This window comes from Lotus japonicus, chromosome 2 (genome assembly GCF_012489685.1).
Source record: "Lotus japonicus ecotype B-129 chromosome 2, LjGifu_v1.2".
NCBI lineage: Eukaryota > Viridiplantae > Streptophyta > Magnoliopsida > Fabales > Fabaceae > Lotus > Lotus japonicus.
In genome coordinates, this window is record NC_080042.1 from 70,014,380 (window position 1) to 70,028,982 (window position 14,603).

The 14,603-nt window shown below is 38.7% G+C and overlaps 1 long non-coding RNA gene across 1 annotated transcript; it reads left to right on the top strand.

Annotated features, from left to right (window-relative positions):
- Positions 1-9,418: 9,418 nt before the first annotated feature.
- LOC130739166 (uncharacterized) lies at positions 9,419-11,703 on the top strand. Its single transcript, XR_009019786.1, has 3 exons — positions 9,419-10,003; positions 11,055-11,246; positions 11,492-11,703. It is a non-coding gene; the product is annotated as an uncharacterized LOC130739166 (long non-coding RNA).
- The last annotated feature ends 2,900 nt before the right edge of the window (positions 11,704-14,603 follow it).

The window sequence follows — 14,603 nt, forward strand, 5'->3', positions numbered from 1 at the left end:
ATGGATTCAAAGTAGCCAAGGCCATTGTTCCCATTTCTGCTCATGCCATAGATCATTGAAGCCATAAGACTTCTGTCTATGCCCTTTGCAAGGAACTTTTGAAACGCTTTCTCATATTTTGTCTCATACTTAACATCAGATGATGCAAGTTGATCTTCTAGCACATCATTTTTAGCACGAAGAACAACATTGTCATTAACAAGAATATAGTTTTCTTCCATAAGTTTAGAGACTGACTTCTCATGAACTTCTATAGAACTGGTTTTAGCAGCATATTTCTTTTTGAGCTCTTTATGCTTATTTAGCAGAATATCATGTTTCTTCATTATTTCAAATAAAGCAGTTCTTAGCTCAGATAGAGAAAAGTTAGAGAATACCTCATCATCATTCTCAGAGTCTGAATCATCTTCTGAAGCTTTAGCACCTCTGCTAGTGGTAGCCATTAGAGCCTCCACAGCTTCATCTTCTTCTGACTTAGCTTCATCAGAATCAGTTGCATCAAAGGTTATGAGAGCTTTCTTCTTGAAGACTTTTCTTGGTCTCTTATCCTTCTTAAGCTTGGGACAGTCACTTTTGTAATGCCCAGATTCCTTGCACTCGAAGCAAGTGACTTCCTTTCCAGATGACTTCTTCTGACCAGATGAAGATTCATATCTTCCTGAACTTTTCTTTGGTCCTTTGCCTTTGCTATGTCTGTTCTTCCAGAGTTTGCTTAACCTCTTTGTGAAAAGAGACAGCTCTTCATCATCAGACGCATCTGACAGCTCTTCAGATGAATTTTCTTCTTCTGCCTGATAGGCTTTTGCTTTGTCAGACTTTGACTTAAGAGCAATAGACTTGTCTTTCTTTTGAGGCTTGTCTCCTTTGAGTTCAATCTCATGGCTTCTGAGATGACTCACGAGCTCTTCTAACTTTAAGGAGTTCAAATTTCTGGAGAGTTTCAGTGCAGTGACAAAAGCTCTCCACTCCTTAGGCAAACTTCTGATAATCTTCTTGACATGATCACCAGTAGAGTAGCCCTTGTTTAGCACTCTGATTCCAGCAATGAGAGTTTGAAACCTTGAGTACATCTCCTCAATGGTTTCACCAGATTCCATCTTAAACTGCTCATATTGTTGTATGAGAGCAAGAGCCTTGGTTTCCTTGACCTCTTCATTTCCTTCATGCGTCATGACCAAGGAGTCAAAGATGGATTTAGCAGTTTCTTTGTCAGAGATCTTCTCATACTCAATATATGATATTGAGCTGAATAGCATGGACTTCGCCTTGTGATGATCCTTAAAACGCTTCTTCTGAGCGTCAGTCATTTCAGAACGAGGGATCTTCACACCTGAAGCATCTACTGGATCAGTATAGCCTTCAATGACCATATCCCAGAGATCTGGGTCAGTGCCAAGGAAATAACATTCTATTCTATCTTTCCAGTACTCAAACTTTTCGCCATCAAAGATTGGTGCTCTGAGTTGATTGTTGTTGTTGTTGTTGTCAGCGGAAGTATTGGCTTGGGCCATTGCTTGTTTTTCACACAAGGTTCTGGATCACTGAACACTGTTAGGTGTTAAAATCAGAACCGGAGCTCTGATGCCAATTGAAGGTACGAAAAACACTAGAAAGGGGGGGTTTGAATAGAGTTTTTGAATCTCGGGTATACTTTTTGGCTTTTTCAAAACTCAAGGATAAAAACTAAGTGCTGAATGATAGGAAGTAAAGCACACGAGTATTTTATCCTGGTTCACTTGAGATAAAAGCTCAAGCTAATCCAGTCCACCTGTGAAGGTGATTTCTTCCTTCTTCTGATGAAGGCAATCCACTAAAATCAATGAGTGTTACAACTGCACTTTGCAATCTGCTAAGTGACTAACAGTACACTGATTTTCTCACTAGTATCCTCTTAAGAAGCTGATCTACCGATCCTCTTAAGACTAGCTAAATATTGAATCAACCTTGATTCAATCCTCTCAAGATCCGACCAACCTTGGTCTCTTGATGAACTTTACAGTATGATGTAAAAGGTTTCGGGTTTACAAGGAGTGCTTCTAACAAGCGAATAGTAAACTCAGAAGTTTAAGAACAGTGAAGAAATAATGCTAAGAGAATGGTTCGTATGTGTTGAATATTTTCAGCAGAGTTTCTTAGCCTCTTTCTTCTTTCTTCAGCCTTTATATACTCCAAGACTTGTGATGTAGCCGTTGCTAGGGTTTTATCCGTTGGAGTGGCAATTCTGTAATATCAGACTGCTAGGCTGTACAAGGTAGGTGGCGGACAGACTGAGACTTGTACGACGTTGTACTGTGATAGCGACCTGTCCTTTCACCAGTTGACTTGTGATGAAGGAGCTTCAGATGAACGTTGATGAAGCTTCTGATCATCGTCAGATTGAAGCTTGGATTCTTCTGACCATGCAACTTCTGCTTCTGAACAGGTTCCTCAAAACTTCTGATCGTCAGAGCTAGAATAGCCTGGGTCTTCAGAACCAACTTCTTGCAAGTCTTCAGAACTTGAGTCTTCTACTTTTGGACCGTTCCACTGGAACATCTGGTCTTCAGAACTTCTGACTTGAGTTCTTCAGATCTTCTTGAGAGCTTCCATCTTCAGAGCTTCTGAAGTATTTGCCACTGTTCAGAACGAACATGATAGATTAAATAGCTCTCTTTTTAGTAACCCTTGGTTCTTCTTCTTCTGAACGAGTAGGCTTGGGTCAGATTCAGAACCTGTTTGTCACAACTTAAAAAGACAAACATTAGGGTACCACAATTGTTCATCATCACAAACCTTAATTGTAATCATCAAAACATAGAGATGCAACCACTGATCAACCCTTGATCTTACAAGATGGTGCTGGCCAGAACCAGAATCATGAGAAGAAGAAGAATTATGGGAACAAGAAGAAAGTGGATAGGAAAACTGTTCAATGCTACAATTGCAAGAAAGATGGGAAGCCAGCATACATTTCCAATGTACTTTATGCACCCCAAGATGAAGAATAACTTGCTCAGACTTGGGAAACTGCTTGAGAGTGGTTACTCTATGTCCATGGAAGGAAATGGGATGAAAGTGTTTGATAACAGAAGACAACTAGTGCTAAAAGCACCAATGTCCAGCAACAGAACATTCAAAGTGGAAATTCAAGCTGCTGATCAAAAGTGTTTTCAGTCAATTGATGAGATAGGAATCTGGACTTGGCATCAAAGGTACGGGCACTTAAACTTTTAAGATTTGTCTCAACTCTACAGATCTGGAATGATAACTGGATTGTCCAATATTAAAGTTCCCACTACTCTCTGTGATGATTGCTTAGCTGGTAAACAGTCCAGAAATTCTTTTAGTTCCTTTATACCATCCAGAACTTCAAAACCATTAGAAGTTGTTTATACTGATGTTTGTGGTCCCTTCGAAGTTAACTCTATTGGCGAGAATAGGTATTTTGTTACTTTCCTTGACGAATTCACTAGGAAACTATGGACTAATTTGATTCATAGGAAAAGTGAAGTGTTTGCAATTTTTAAGAGCTTTAAGTCACTAGTTGAGAAACAAAAGGGTGAGAAGTTGAAGCTTCTAAGGTCTGATGGTGGGTGTGAGTGTGTATCCAGAGATTTCAGCAGTTATTGTGAAAAAGAAGGCATTGTACATGAGGTGGTTGCACCTTACACACCACAACACAATGATTCTGTTGAAAGGGAAAACAGAACCCTGTTGAACATGGTGAGATGCATGATGAAGACTAAAGAGTTGCCTAAGAAGTTTTTGGGAGAAGCTGTGTCCACAGCCACCTACCTCCTCAATAGATGTCCAACCAAGAGACTGAATAATGTGACTCCTGAAGAAGCATGGACAGGGAAGAAACCTGATGTGAGCCATTTTAAAATCTTCGGTTCTTTGTGCTTCAGACATGTACCAGAGGCCAAGAGAAGGAAACTTGATGATAAGGGTGAGCAACTTATATTACTTGGCTATCACACTATTGGTGCATATAGAGCTTTTAATCCTGTCACGGGAAGATTGTGGTCAGTAGAGACTTGAGGATTGATGAATCAAGACACTGGAACTGGAATGGAACTAATAATGACACTAAAGATTCTGGAAATTCTTCACTACTAAGGTTAGAAGACACTATGATTGAGACACAGAAAACTCCAGCACCTACTACTGGATCTCAAAGACCACAGAGACAAAGACAACTGCCACAAAGACCTGCTGATTATGAGATTTCCTGACACTAATGTTACAGCAGAAGGTGATCTTTTGCATATGGCACTTTTGGCAGAAATGGAACCAGTTAGTCTTGAGCAAGCTATGAAGGAACCCAAGTGGATTGATACCATGGAAGAAGAACTGAGCTCAATTGAGAAGAATAATACATGGAAACTCACTGACTTGCCACCTAGGAAGAAACCAATTGCAGTGAGGTGAAGTCAAGATGAAGCCTAATGGTGATATTGCTAAATATAAAGCTCGACTGGTTTCAAATGGATGGTTTGGATTATGATGAGGTATTTGCACCCGTGGAAAGGATTGAGACAATAAGGTTGGTAGTTGCCATAGCAAGTTACAACAAGTGGGATCTTCATCAAATGGATGTCAAATCCGCCTTCCTCAATGGCCCTTTGGATGAGGAGGTGTATGTCATGCAACCTTCTGGCTTTGAGCAAAAGGGGATGGAGGATAAGGTGTACAAGCTGCACAAGGATCTTTACGGTTTGAAGCAGGCCCCAAGGGCCTGGAATAAGAGGATTGACTCTTTTCTCATTGTCATTAGTTTTGTGAAATGCACAACAGAGTTTGGCATATATGTGAAAGGGGTAACTTCTAATCTTCTTATTGTTTGCTTATATGTGGACGGCATTTTGATTACTGGGAATACTGCTAAAGAGATTGTAACTTTTAAAGATAGGTTACAGGCAGAGTTTGAAATGTCAGCCCTGGGAGAGTTGTCCTATTTCCTAGGAATTCAATTTCAGAGAACTGAAAAAGGGATTTTCATGCCCCAAAGAAAATACTGCACTGATGTCTTGGAAAGGTTCAACGTGAGATATTGCAACCCAGTTTCAATACCTGTTGAAACTGGAATTGCACTGGACAAGTTGAATCCTACTGAGCAAACAGTGGATAAAACACTTTATAGGCAGATTGTGGGTTGTTTGAGATACATTTGTCATACCATACCATATTTGTCTTTTGGTGTGGCACTTGTTAGTTGTTTTATGGAAGATCCTAGAGTTTCTCATTTACTTGCAGCAAAGAGAATCCTTAGGTATAAAAAAGGAACTCTAATTGCAATTTATTTAGAAGTTGTAGTTTATTCAGAGATCAAGTCAGTAAAAACAAATTGAGACTTGAATTCTGCAAATCTGAGGAGCAGCTCGCAGATTTGTTGACTAAGCCTCTTATGAGGGAAAGTTTGGAGATACTCAGAAATAAAATTGGGGTTAGATCAGATGTTGGTATTTTGACCAAAAAGAAAAAAGATCAGATGTTGGTACCTCTTTTGTTGATCCTCCACATGTGCAATTCTTCAAGGCTTCTTTAAACCTCCGATTCTCTTCCAGACGTTTTTCATTCAACTGCTTCAGAGTTTGAGTCTGTACCAGCAGAAGAAGTCAAAAAATTTGTGCTGAAAATATAAATGCAGTAAATAGTTTATATTTACCGTTGACTTCGACTTCGACCGTTTATTTTGAAACCAAAATCTGATCTGCTCAGGGTCTAATCCTAGCTCACTGCCCCAATCATTTCTCTGTTTTTCATTTGGATAAGGATTTGTCTCGTAGTAGCTGATTCGCATTACAGAAAAGATGGATGGTATCAGAAAGTGATAAAGTTGTAAACCCAAAAGCTAATAGAAGCCATAGCAAAGAGTAAAGGTTTACATTGTAAAAAGTTAATTGAACACTACAAAGACACTGATACTTATACACAAGACTAACTCTTCTAACTAACTAGGAAGTATTTGAAGATTTGGTCCTTGCACTCTAGCTATATTCTAATAGAAAGTTAAGTTAGAATGATAATCAAGAAACAGAGTAAAATAAAACAAAAGGTGGATGGCATCAGAAAGTTTTGAGAGTTAGAATGGTAATCAAGAAACAGAGATACAGAACAACAAAAAGATGGATGATATGGGAAAGTTTTGACTTAGAATGATAAGCAAGAAACAGAGTAAAATAAAACACAGAGCAAAAACAGATGGATGATATGAGAAAGTTTGAACTAAGAACAAAGCTGAAGCACAGAGTAAAACAAAAACAGAGCAAGCAAGAAAAATGTATGATGCGATAAAGAATTCGTATTATTCAAGCACTTGTTTCTGAGACAGGGTCAGGGTGTTGCGGCGTTGTTTCTTCTTGAGGTGTTGATCTTGCTGGTCATCAGGAGCATCCACCACGGCATTGGTGTTGGTTTCATCTTCTCTGGACCTGCTCGAAGAAGCGTTGGGGGGTGGATTATCACGATCACGATCGTCATTACCAAACGCGTTTGAGTTGAACATTGTTGCAAGAAGGCAATGAATGCAGAAGAAGATATGATAATGGAGGAGCAAAGGTGAAAATAACGCAGAGGGTTTGAAACGATAGACTTATTGCAAAGAGTATAGAATAGGGGGTTGAAGAAGCATTAACGGACATGCATTTGCATATATAGAGAGACGCATGCAGAGAAAGAGTGATGTTGTGTGTTTCAAAGTTCTTCTTCGAATACATTCACCAAAATTTAAAAGATAAAATTAAATTAAAATAAAGTGTTAAATATGTTATTAATCCTACATGTATATTAAGCCTATCCTATGTGTCACTTTTTTTTTGTTTGGACATATCCACATGGACCAAATCCCTAGAATCAGTGCGAGGGGGTGATAGTACTCAACTATGGCTTGAAGATTGGACTGGATCAGGGCAACTTAGGGATGTTTTTTATAGGCTTTATAATTTGTCTAAGCAAAAACGAGCTATGGTGTGTGACTGTGGGAGGTGGGAGTAGGGTGTTTGGCACTGGTGTCTGTCTTGGCGACGTCCGTTAGGTGAGCGGGAGCAATCTTGGCTATTGTCTTTCTTACAAGTTCTTGGTTCTGTCCCTCTTTCAGAAGGCGCTTTGGATGGTTGGATTTGGCGACCAAGTCCAGATGGGAATTATTCAGTTAGCTCTGCTTATGGTTTTGTGCAGGCTCCTTTGTTGGGTGGTTCATAATTGGCTTTTGGGCTTCTGTGGAAATCTTTTGCTCCTTCTAATGTTCAAGCTTTTGTTTGGAGGTGTCTCCATAATCGGATTCCAAGCATGGATAATGTTGAGACGTAGGGTTCTGTTAAATGCAGAAGCAGCTGCTTGCAGGTTTTGCTTGGGGGGTTTGGAAACTGGCCACCATCTTCTACTGTCTTGTGCTTGCTCCTAGGGGTTATGGAATCAATGCTACAAGTGGTTGGGGTTTCAAACGGTGGTCCCTGATTCAATTTGAGCTCATTTTTTGCAGTTTAAGTTTGGGTGGAATGAGTCTCAGCATTTGGGTATTTTGTCTATTTGGTTTGCCACAGTTTGGACAATTTGGGGGATTAGGAATGGTTTGATATTTAGAGGGGAACCTGTTTGTTGGACTTCTGCTTTGGAATTGGTCAAATGGAGATCTTGGCAGTGGAATAGAGCTAATATGAAGGGATTTTGTTACTCTCTTTTCGAGTGGTCGACAAGTCCAGTGACGTGCGTGTGCTCTGTGTAATTGGTTTGTTTTTATTGGGGTTGAGCATGATTTTTGTGGGTTGTTTTGTGTAGGTTGGGAAGTTTTGTTTGTCCTGGTTTTCATGCTCTTGGTTTGCTCTAGTTGTCCATGCGTTTGGTATGCTGGTCTTCTAGAGTGCTTTAGTTTTTTTGTTGTTCTTTTCCTCTTCTTTTGTATTTGGGTTTAGCACCCCTTGTGCTAAGTGTGAATACAATATTTGGCTTATCTAAAAAAAAAACTTTCTTCTTTCAGAGAACGAACACACCAGACCAGGGTGAAGGGGATTGAACCTGAACGCACCACTTTCTTCTTCCATCCTTGATTGATTTGATGGTTTCATTCTGGAATTGCATAGGAGAACAGATGACGACGACGTCATCCAGCTCCAGCATGCCCCATGGCCTTCATCTGATTCACTCTCTCCAGTACTCTTATCACTTCCATTTACTTCAATCATCACTCTTTTCTTCTCCTCACATGCTGCCACTCTTACCACACATCAAAGAAAACACACATAGCTGAGGAGGTTAAATAAACACATGGACACGGTTTTGGAGGAAAAACTTTTCACCTAAGCGCTTTATGTACATCATTTTAGATTATATTTTTTCAAGGATCAAACTTTGTTTATTTTCAAGGTGCCTGCTGTGGTGCCCCCTCTCACATGCAGGTATGGTGCCTCTGCCTAGTTGAACCAGTAGCAACAAAACATGTATTAAATGATGTGTTTTTTCCATTTATCCTGAAATGATTTTTAAATAATATTATTTTAGAAAAAAAAAGTTTATATATTTGCTAACTGGTCCCTAACTAAATCAGTTACCATGGTAAAAATGGCCGCTAACACTTCCACATAATAACCCTAGGTACTGCCCAGCCTAACCTAGAAGTCGTCCATTGTTGCGCCGTCAAGCACCATCTCAGGGCCTCGCACCACCATAGCAGATCCTCCACGACCAGCTCAAGCACATTCAAGCCTTGAATCACTGAGAAAAGTATCAGACTAACAAAAAGTAATACTACTGACCACACACAATTAGAAAAGTAAATTTGGTGCAATTTCAAAACACAAAAGCAACAAAAAGAACCAAAAAACAATCCTTACGGTGGAGCAGCCCACATTGTAGAAAACTCTCATCGTGAACGGTAGAATATAGCTTCTCCCTTTTTGTAGTGTTTATAGATTCTCTTAACATAAGGCGTTCAGGTAGAAGTCCTTTCATTTTATGGAGTCCATTCATGTTTTCCATAATGAAGTGTTTTTTAATTTATTGAATATTTGATTGGAAAATTTTGATAACATGACAAAAATGCTTTGAGAAACTGTGATAGCATGATTTTTTTTTTACAAGCAATTGGAATTATATTGAAGAGAAGTACAAGGGGTACTTCAACCCAATACAAAAGAAAAAGAGAAAGCTGAAAGAAAGAAAGAGTGATGAGAAATGTTTGAAATTTGAAAGTACTTTCAACTCAAAGTACCATTAAATATCTTTTACTTTTTTATCTCGGATTTGTGAAAATGTGCTTGATTTTAAAGTGATTGGGTTTCCAAATATAGCATTAAGCTTTTGAAATCATCTACTATTACTTAAGGCAAAACCTCAAGTTACTATTCCTAAGAGACCTCAAATCTGGGCCATTGATTTCAACTTCTAATCCAACGGCTATCTATTCCTCACCTAACAACACATCACCTACGACATCGTTCTTTCATTTTTTTGGTTTACCGCTTGGCCTTTCCCATCAGCCTGCCGTTGAACAGTGAGGAAGGAGAAGGAGAAGGAGAAGAGAGGATGATGGAAGAGGAAGGACGATTTTCGTCACCCACCCTAGATAGGGTTAGGTGAGAACAAGAAGGAGGACAGGAGAAAGTTGAAGGAGAAGAGGGGAGATTTCGTCATCGAATGGTTTGATCGGCGTCGGATCACGTCAGATCTGTGCAAGAGGGTCGGTAATGACAGAATCAATCGTGCTGCAGGTTCATTCCTTTACGCAATTTCTCTCTTTCCCAATAAATCCCACAGTTATCCTATTCAAATGATGTCATGTTTCTCAGAGTTATGGCTTTCTCCCTTTTGTTTCTCTATAAATATTGCCTTTGCTTTGCTTCTTCTTCCATTCTGCAACATTGCCCTATCCTAATTCTTCTTTAATTTTACGTGGTGGCTCCGAGGCCGACGCGGAGGAGATGGTTGCAATGGCGATTGAACCTCGCGGTGCTCTGGTGCGGAGGCGAGAGGTGTGCTTTGTTCGGATTTTTGTTTTATGTAGGTGGTTTGTTGTTTGTTTTCCTAGGTATGATGTTTTTAAAGTTCTGTTGAGAGCTCAATTTGTTGTCATTCAGTTATTCTTGTGTGTAGATTAAAATAAATTGATTTTAGGCTTTAATTAATTTGTGGGTTTTCCATTGTAGAATGTGATTGCTGCTCCTATTTACTTTCATCTATGACTTTTAAATTGGTAAATTGAAAAGAGAGGGGATTTGAACTTCAATCCTCAATCCTCATAATGAAACTTTTGTTTTGCTTTGATATATTTAACTGTTGGCGATATTCTTATGAAGTGGAGGAATCATGGTTCATACTCAGTAAATTGAGTGATAAACTGAAAGTGTCGAACCAGGATATACAGTAGCTATTTTTGGGTTGGGATTTATTGAATTGGCCGCATGAACTCTTTGTACATGGATTTGTTTTCAATAAGATGTATTTTATTTTTTCCCAGAATAAAATTAAGTCTCATTTATTTTTCTCTTATTCAGGGTTTGGTTTTTTTTAATACATTAAAAATGCCGTATCAGTTTTTGAGATAATGCCTTATAAACTTTAGAAATTATGTTATCTTGAGTTGTTGAGATTGAGGCTTGAAGGAAAATACTTTTTTTCTTGAATGAAATGATTGGTGCCTTGTCTTTTTCCTTAGAAGTTAGTCTTCAAGGAGTAATAGTAATATTTGCTTTAGAAGATTTAAATGAGATAAAAAGATGATATAAAGCTCAAGCTCTGTATTGTGCTTAGTTACATATATTATTGGTCTAGACTTTATATGCTTTAAATACTCATTTTCCAGTTTGTAGTATGTTATATCTTGTCCTATCCCTATTTTTGGTGTTTTCTTTCTTTCTGTAAGTGCTATTTGGCAGGGTCTTTTTGCCTATTCTCATATCACCAACTATATTATCTTTCTTTGTTCATCGGCTCTTTTTGGTAACTGCTTTTTGCTTCTATAGGATCCCAAGAATTTAAATCCTCAATCCTGAATGAATTTGTTTCATGACCAAGATATCAACAAATTTTTCTGCATGTCAAATCTCTTTAATCCTGAATTAAGTACATTTATTTCCCAGGATGATTCTTAAATTTGCTTAGCTTGAGCACAGGCAAGTTCTTTTTAAGATGGCTGTCAGTTTTTGTTTTCTGACATCATTGCACTCCTCAAGTTCAACAAGGTCACTGATTTTGCTGCTATCTATCTTCGCTTGCTGGAACCATTCAAGGCATGCATCTCTAACCTATAATTGAACATAGAACACTTTAAGGTACTTCATAATTCATATTTCCACTTATGTCTTAACTATTGATATGCTCGGAATGTGTAGGTGAGGAGGACAGATTTTTGGATGCTCTTTACTGTTACAAAGCTCATAAAGGAATTCATAAAATAGTATAGGGGCAATGTGATGTTTAATATAGATTTAGAGCTTTTTTTACAGTTAAGTGAGGGATTGTAGTTTATCTTCATGAATGCCAATATGATTATGGTACTTATTTATTTTTTCTGCAGTTCATCCTTCTACAGGCTACAAGTCAATTCAGCCACCGAAGTTGCATTAAAATCTTAGAATGGTGGCTATGATGGATTATATTTTTTACAATTCTATTGGTTTATACACAACTTCTATTATATTTTTCAGTCAATATTTTCACTGAAAGGTTTCTGCTACATGGGCACAGATGATATAAGTCATGAGCTAATTGATGTTGCACTTTTGTTAATTGCTACTCTTCCGAGTGTCTTATTTGCTTTTAATGCACTCATTTGATTTCTTCCACTCTTCCTTTTCTAGCTTTCTATGATTTTTGTAACACCCCAATTTCTCAACTGAGGAATCACATTAGTAACCTAACAATGTCTAAGGACTATTCTACAAACCCTAAAATCCAAGGGTAATTTTTTTTGAAAATGAGAATGAATACCATAGGGTTGGAAACACATGATAACTTTATTTAAATAACCTGTTTCCCGATATATAGTAATAATAGCTTACAACACCATAAGTAAGGTTCAGAATAAACATGCGCACTTTAACAGTGGCGGAAGCAAGGCTTTAATAACAGAGTTCTCCTAAAGAAAGGGAGACTCAAACATAGTCCACAAGAAGAGAAGCAAAGCTGATTCTTACACCCCTACTCCACCGCTTACAACTCGATCTCTGACTCGAGCAACTAAGCCTCGGCGGAAGGATCTCCATCGCCTAATAACGTTAAGCGCTCAAACAGCAAATAGCAAATAGAAAGGGTTAACTCCATGCAATTACCATGTATAAAGGAGAAAATCATGCTATTCAAATTTAATGACCTAGCATGGTAAATGAACTAGCATCATAACTCAACTCATATATCAACAACTTAACATAGGTTAACTCAGATAATAATAACCTCAACAATGTAACGACAAATTAGATATCAATAATCCTCAACAATATAACGACAAATCAGATATCAATAATCCTCAACGATATAAATCAAACAAGATCTCAACAACCTCAACAATATAGATTAACTCAGCTATCAACCACTTAACATATCAGATGACAATAAAACCAACAATATGAGTCAATCAATAACGTCTCAAAAGACGGGACGATGATAGGACCACACCTCCTCATCGCCACTTATAACGTCTCACAAGACGGGACAATGATAGGACCACACCTCCTCATCGCCTCTTAGCGTCTCACAAGACGGGACAATGATAGGACCACACCTCCTCATCGCCTCTTATAACGTCTCACAAGACGGGACAATGATAGGATCACACCTCCTCATCGCCTCTTATAACGTCTCACAACACGGGACAATCATAGGACCACACCTCCTGATCGCCACTTAGCGTCTCACAAGACGGGACAATGATAGGACCACACCTCCTCATCGCCTCTTGACAACGCCACGAAGGCCACACAGTACAATCCAACAACGCATATGCACAAATATATATCAACAATTTCAAATCCAATAATCAAGACAGAGTAACCCTATGTTACTCTTAATATCAACAAGCATACGTCAACTCAACTCAATGACAGAAACCAGTAAACGGCCGAAGCCTCTCAGAAAACGGAGACACACGTCTCAATAAGTTTACTCGGTCGAGGCCTTCAGAAAAACATTTGGCACAAGCCTCAGAAACAGTCAACATAAGAAAACATACAACATTGCAAGCATAGTAATCATAATCCAATGCCAATCAATATAAACATCTTCATCTCAAACGCAGGCAGTGCGATAAAAGCAGGCAAGACTCAAAGACACTCTAAAACTGAGTTACCCTTACCTTCAGGAGTAGAAGTTGGGCATGGAAGTTGTGAACCTAGAACAAGGAAACACAATCATCAACACAAGCCTCACTAGGAGCAACACGATCTAACAATACTAATCGAAATCGTAAAGAAAGCCTCTAAAGCTTCAGAGTTCCTATTTAGGCACAAATTGACAACGGAGACTTCGTTCGCTAAAACAAGCATAACTCGAGCTACAGAACTCTGAATGACACGAAACCAACGCCAAAATTTCGACAATCGAAAGAGCTACGCTATGGCTCAGGTCATAGAGACTCAAAAATTATTTTTGGACACGGTACCCTAACAAATCGGTTTCGGCCACTCTCAAAAATAGGGTTTCCGAACTTTTTCTTCGATCTAAATCAATTCCTAGGTGTTCTTAGGCGATATCTAGGCCTTGGAAACTCTCAGAAAAATTATCGAATCGAAAACTGTCGCAGGGGTATTTTGGTCAATATTTTTAGCTCAGAAACTTAAAATCAGAATTTTGAAAAACAAATTAGATGGGGTCGACACCAACGACGATTATGACGACTAATCCTACTAACGCTAAGCTCAGTCGAGGGTTTTAAGCCCAAAGGACGGAACTTTAGCCAAAAATGGGTATTATGAGCAGAATTGAAACTCGGCGGCAATTCGGAGAGAATCGGCGAAATGTAATCCGCTAAACATGCTCTTGGGCACGTAGGGAATAAGTTTAGATAGTGTGATCGAGTTATTTGGACAGTTTTACAAAAAGCTCAAAACTTTGAGCACAGAAAGACATAGAGAAAAGCGACAGAATTGACGATCAGAAGTAAGGATTAGCATCAGTACCTTGAGGCCTACGCGTAGCAACGAACTGTGCGACGATCAAACAAGAATCAGCAAAAAACTCTTCTCCTCCTCCTCCTCTTGAAACCCACGGCCGTGTGTGTGTGTGTTTGTGATGTTTTTGTTTTTTTTTTCATTTTTTTCAAGCTATTTATAGGAAATGGAAAATGCGGAAAAATGAAAATTTCGCGATTCCGATTTCTCCTGTGCCATCCTCTATGAATTCTAAGATAGGTTCTGGCGACAGAATTCCAGAACTCAAAAGAGGTTTCTTGGAATTAAGGTAAACAATCCAAAGTCGGTGTAAATCTATTTTACCCGAAAAACTACTTTTTGCAGTGAATGTCGGATGAGAAAACTTCTTTCTGAAGAAAGATTGGAAAGCTCGAAAGAAATAGGTGTACGCGTGTGGAATCTTCGTTTGAAGCTCCGAATAGAAAAATTCTTCATCAACCGTTTATTTTAGGTTTCTTGAGCTATCAGGGATTCAACTTCGGCAAACTTCCGAGAACTAGAATC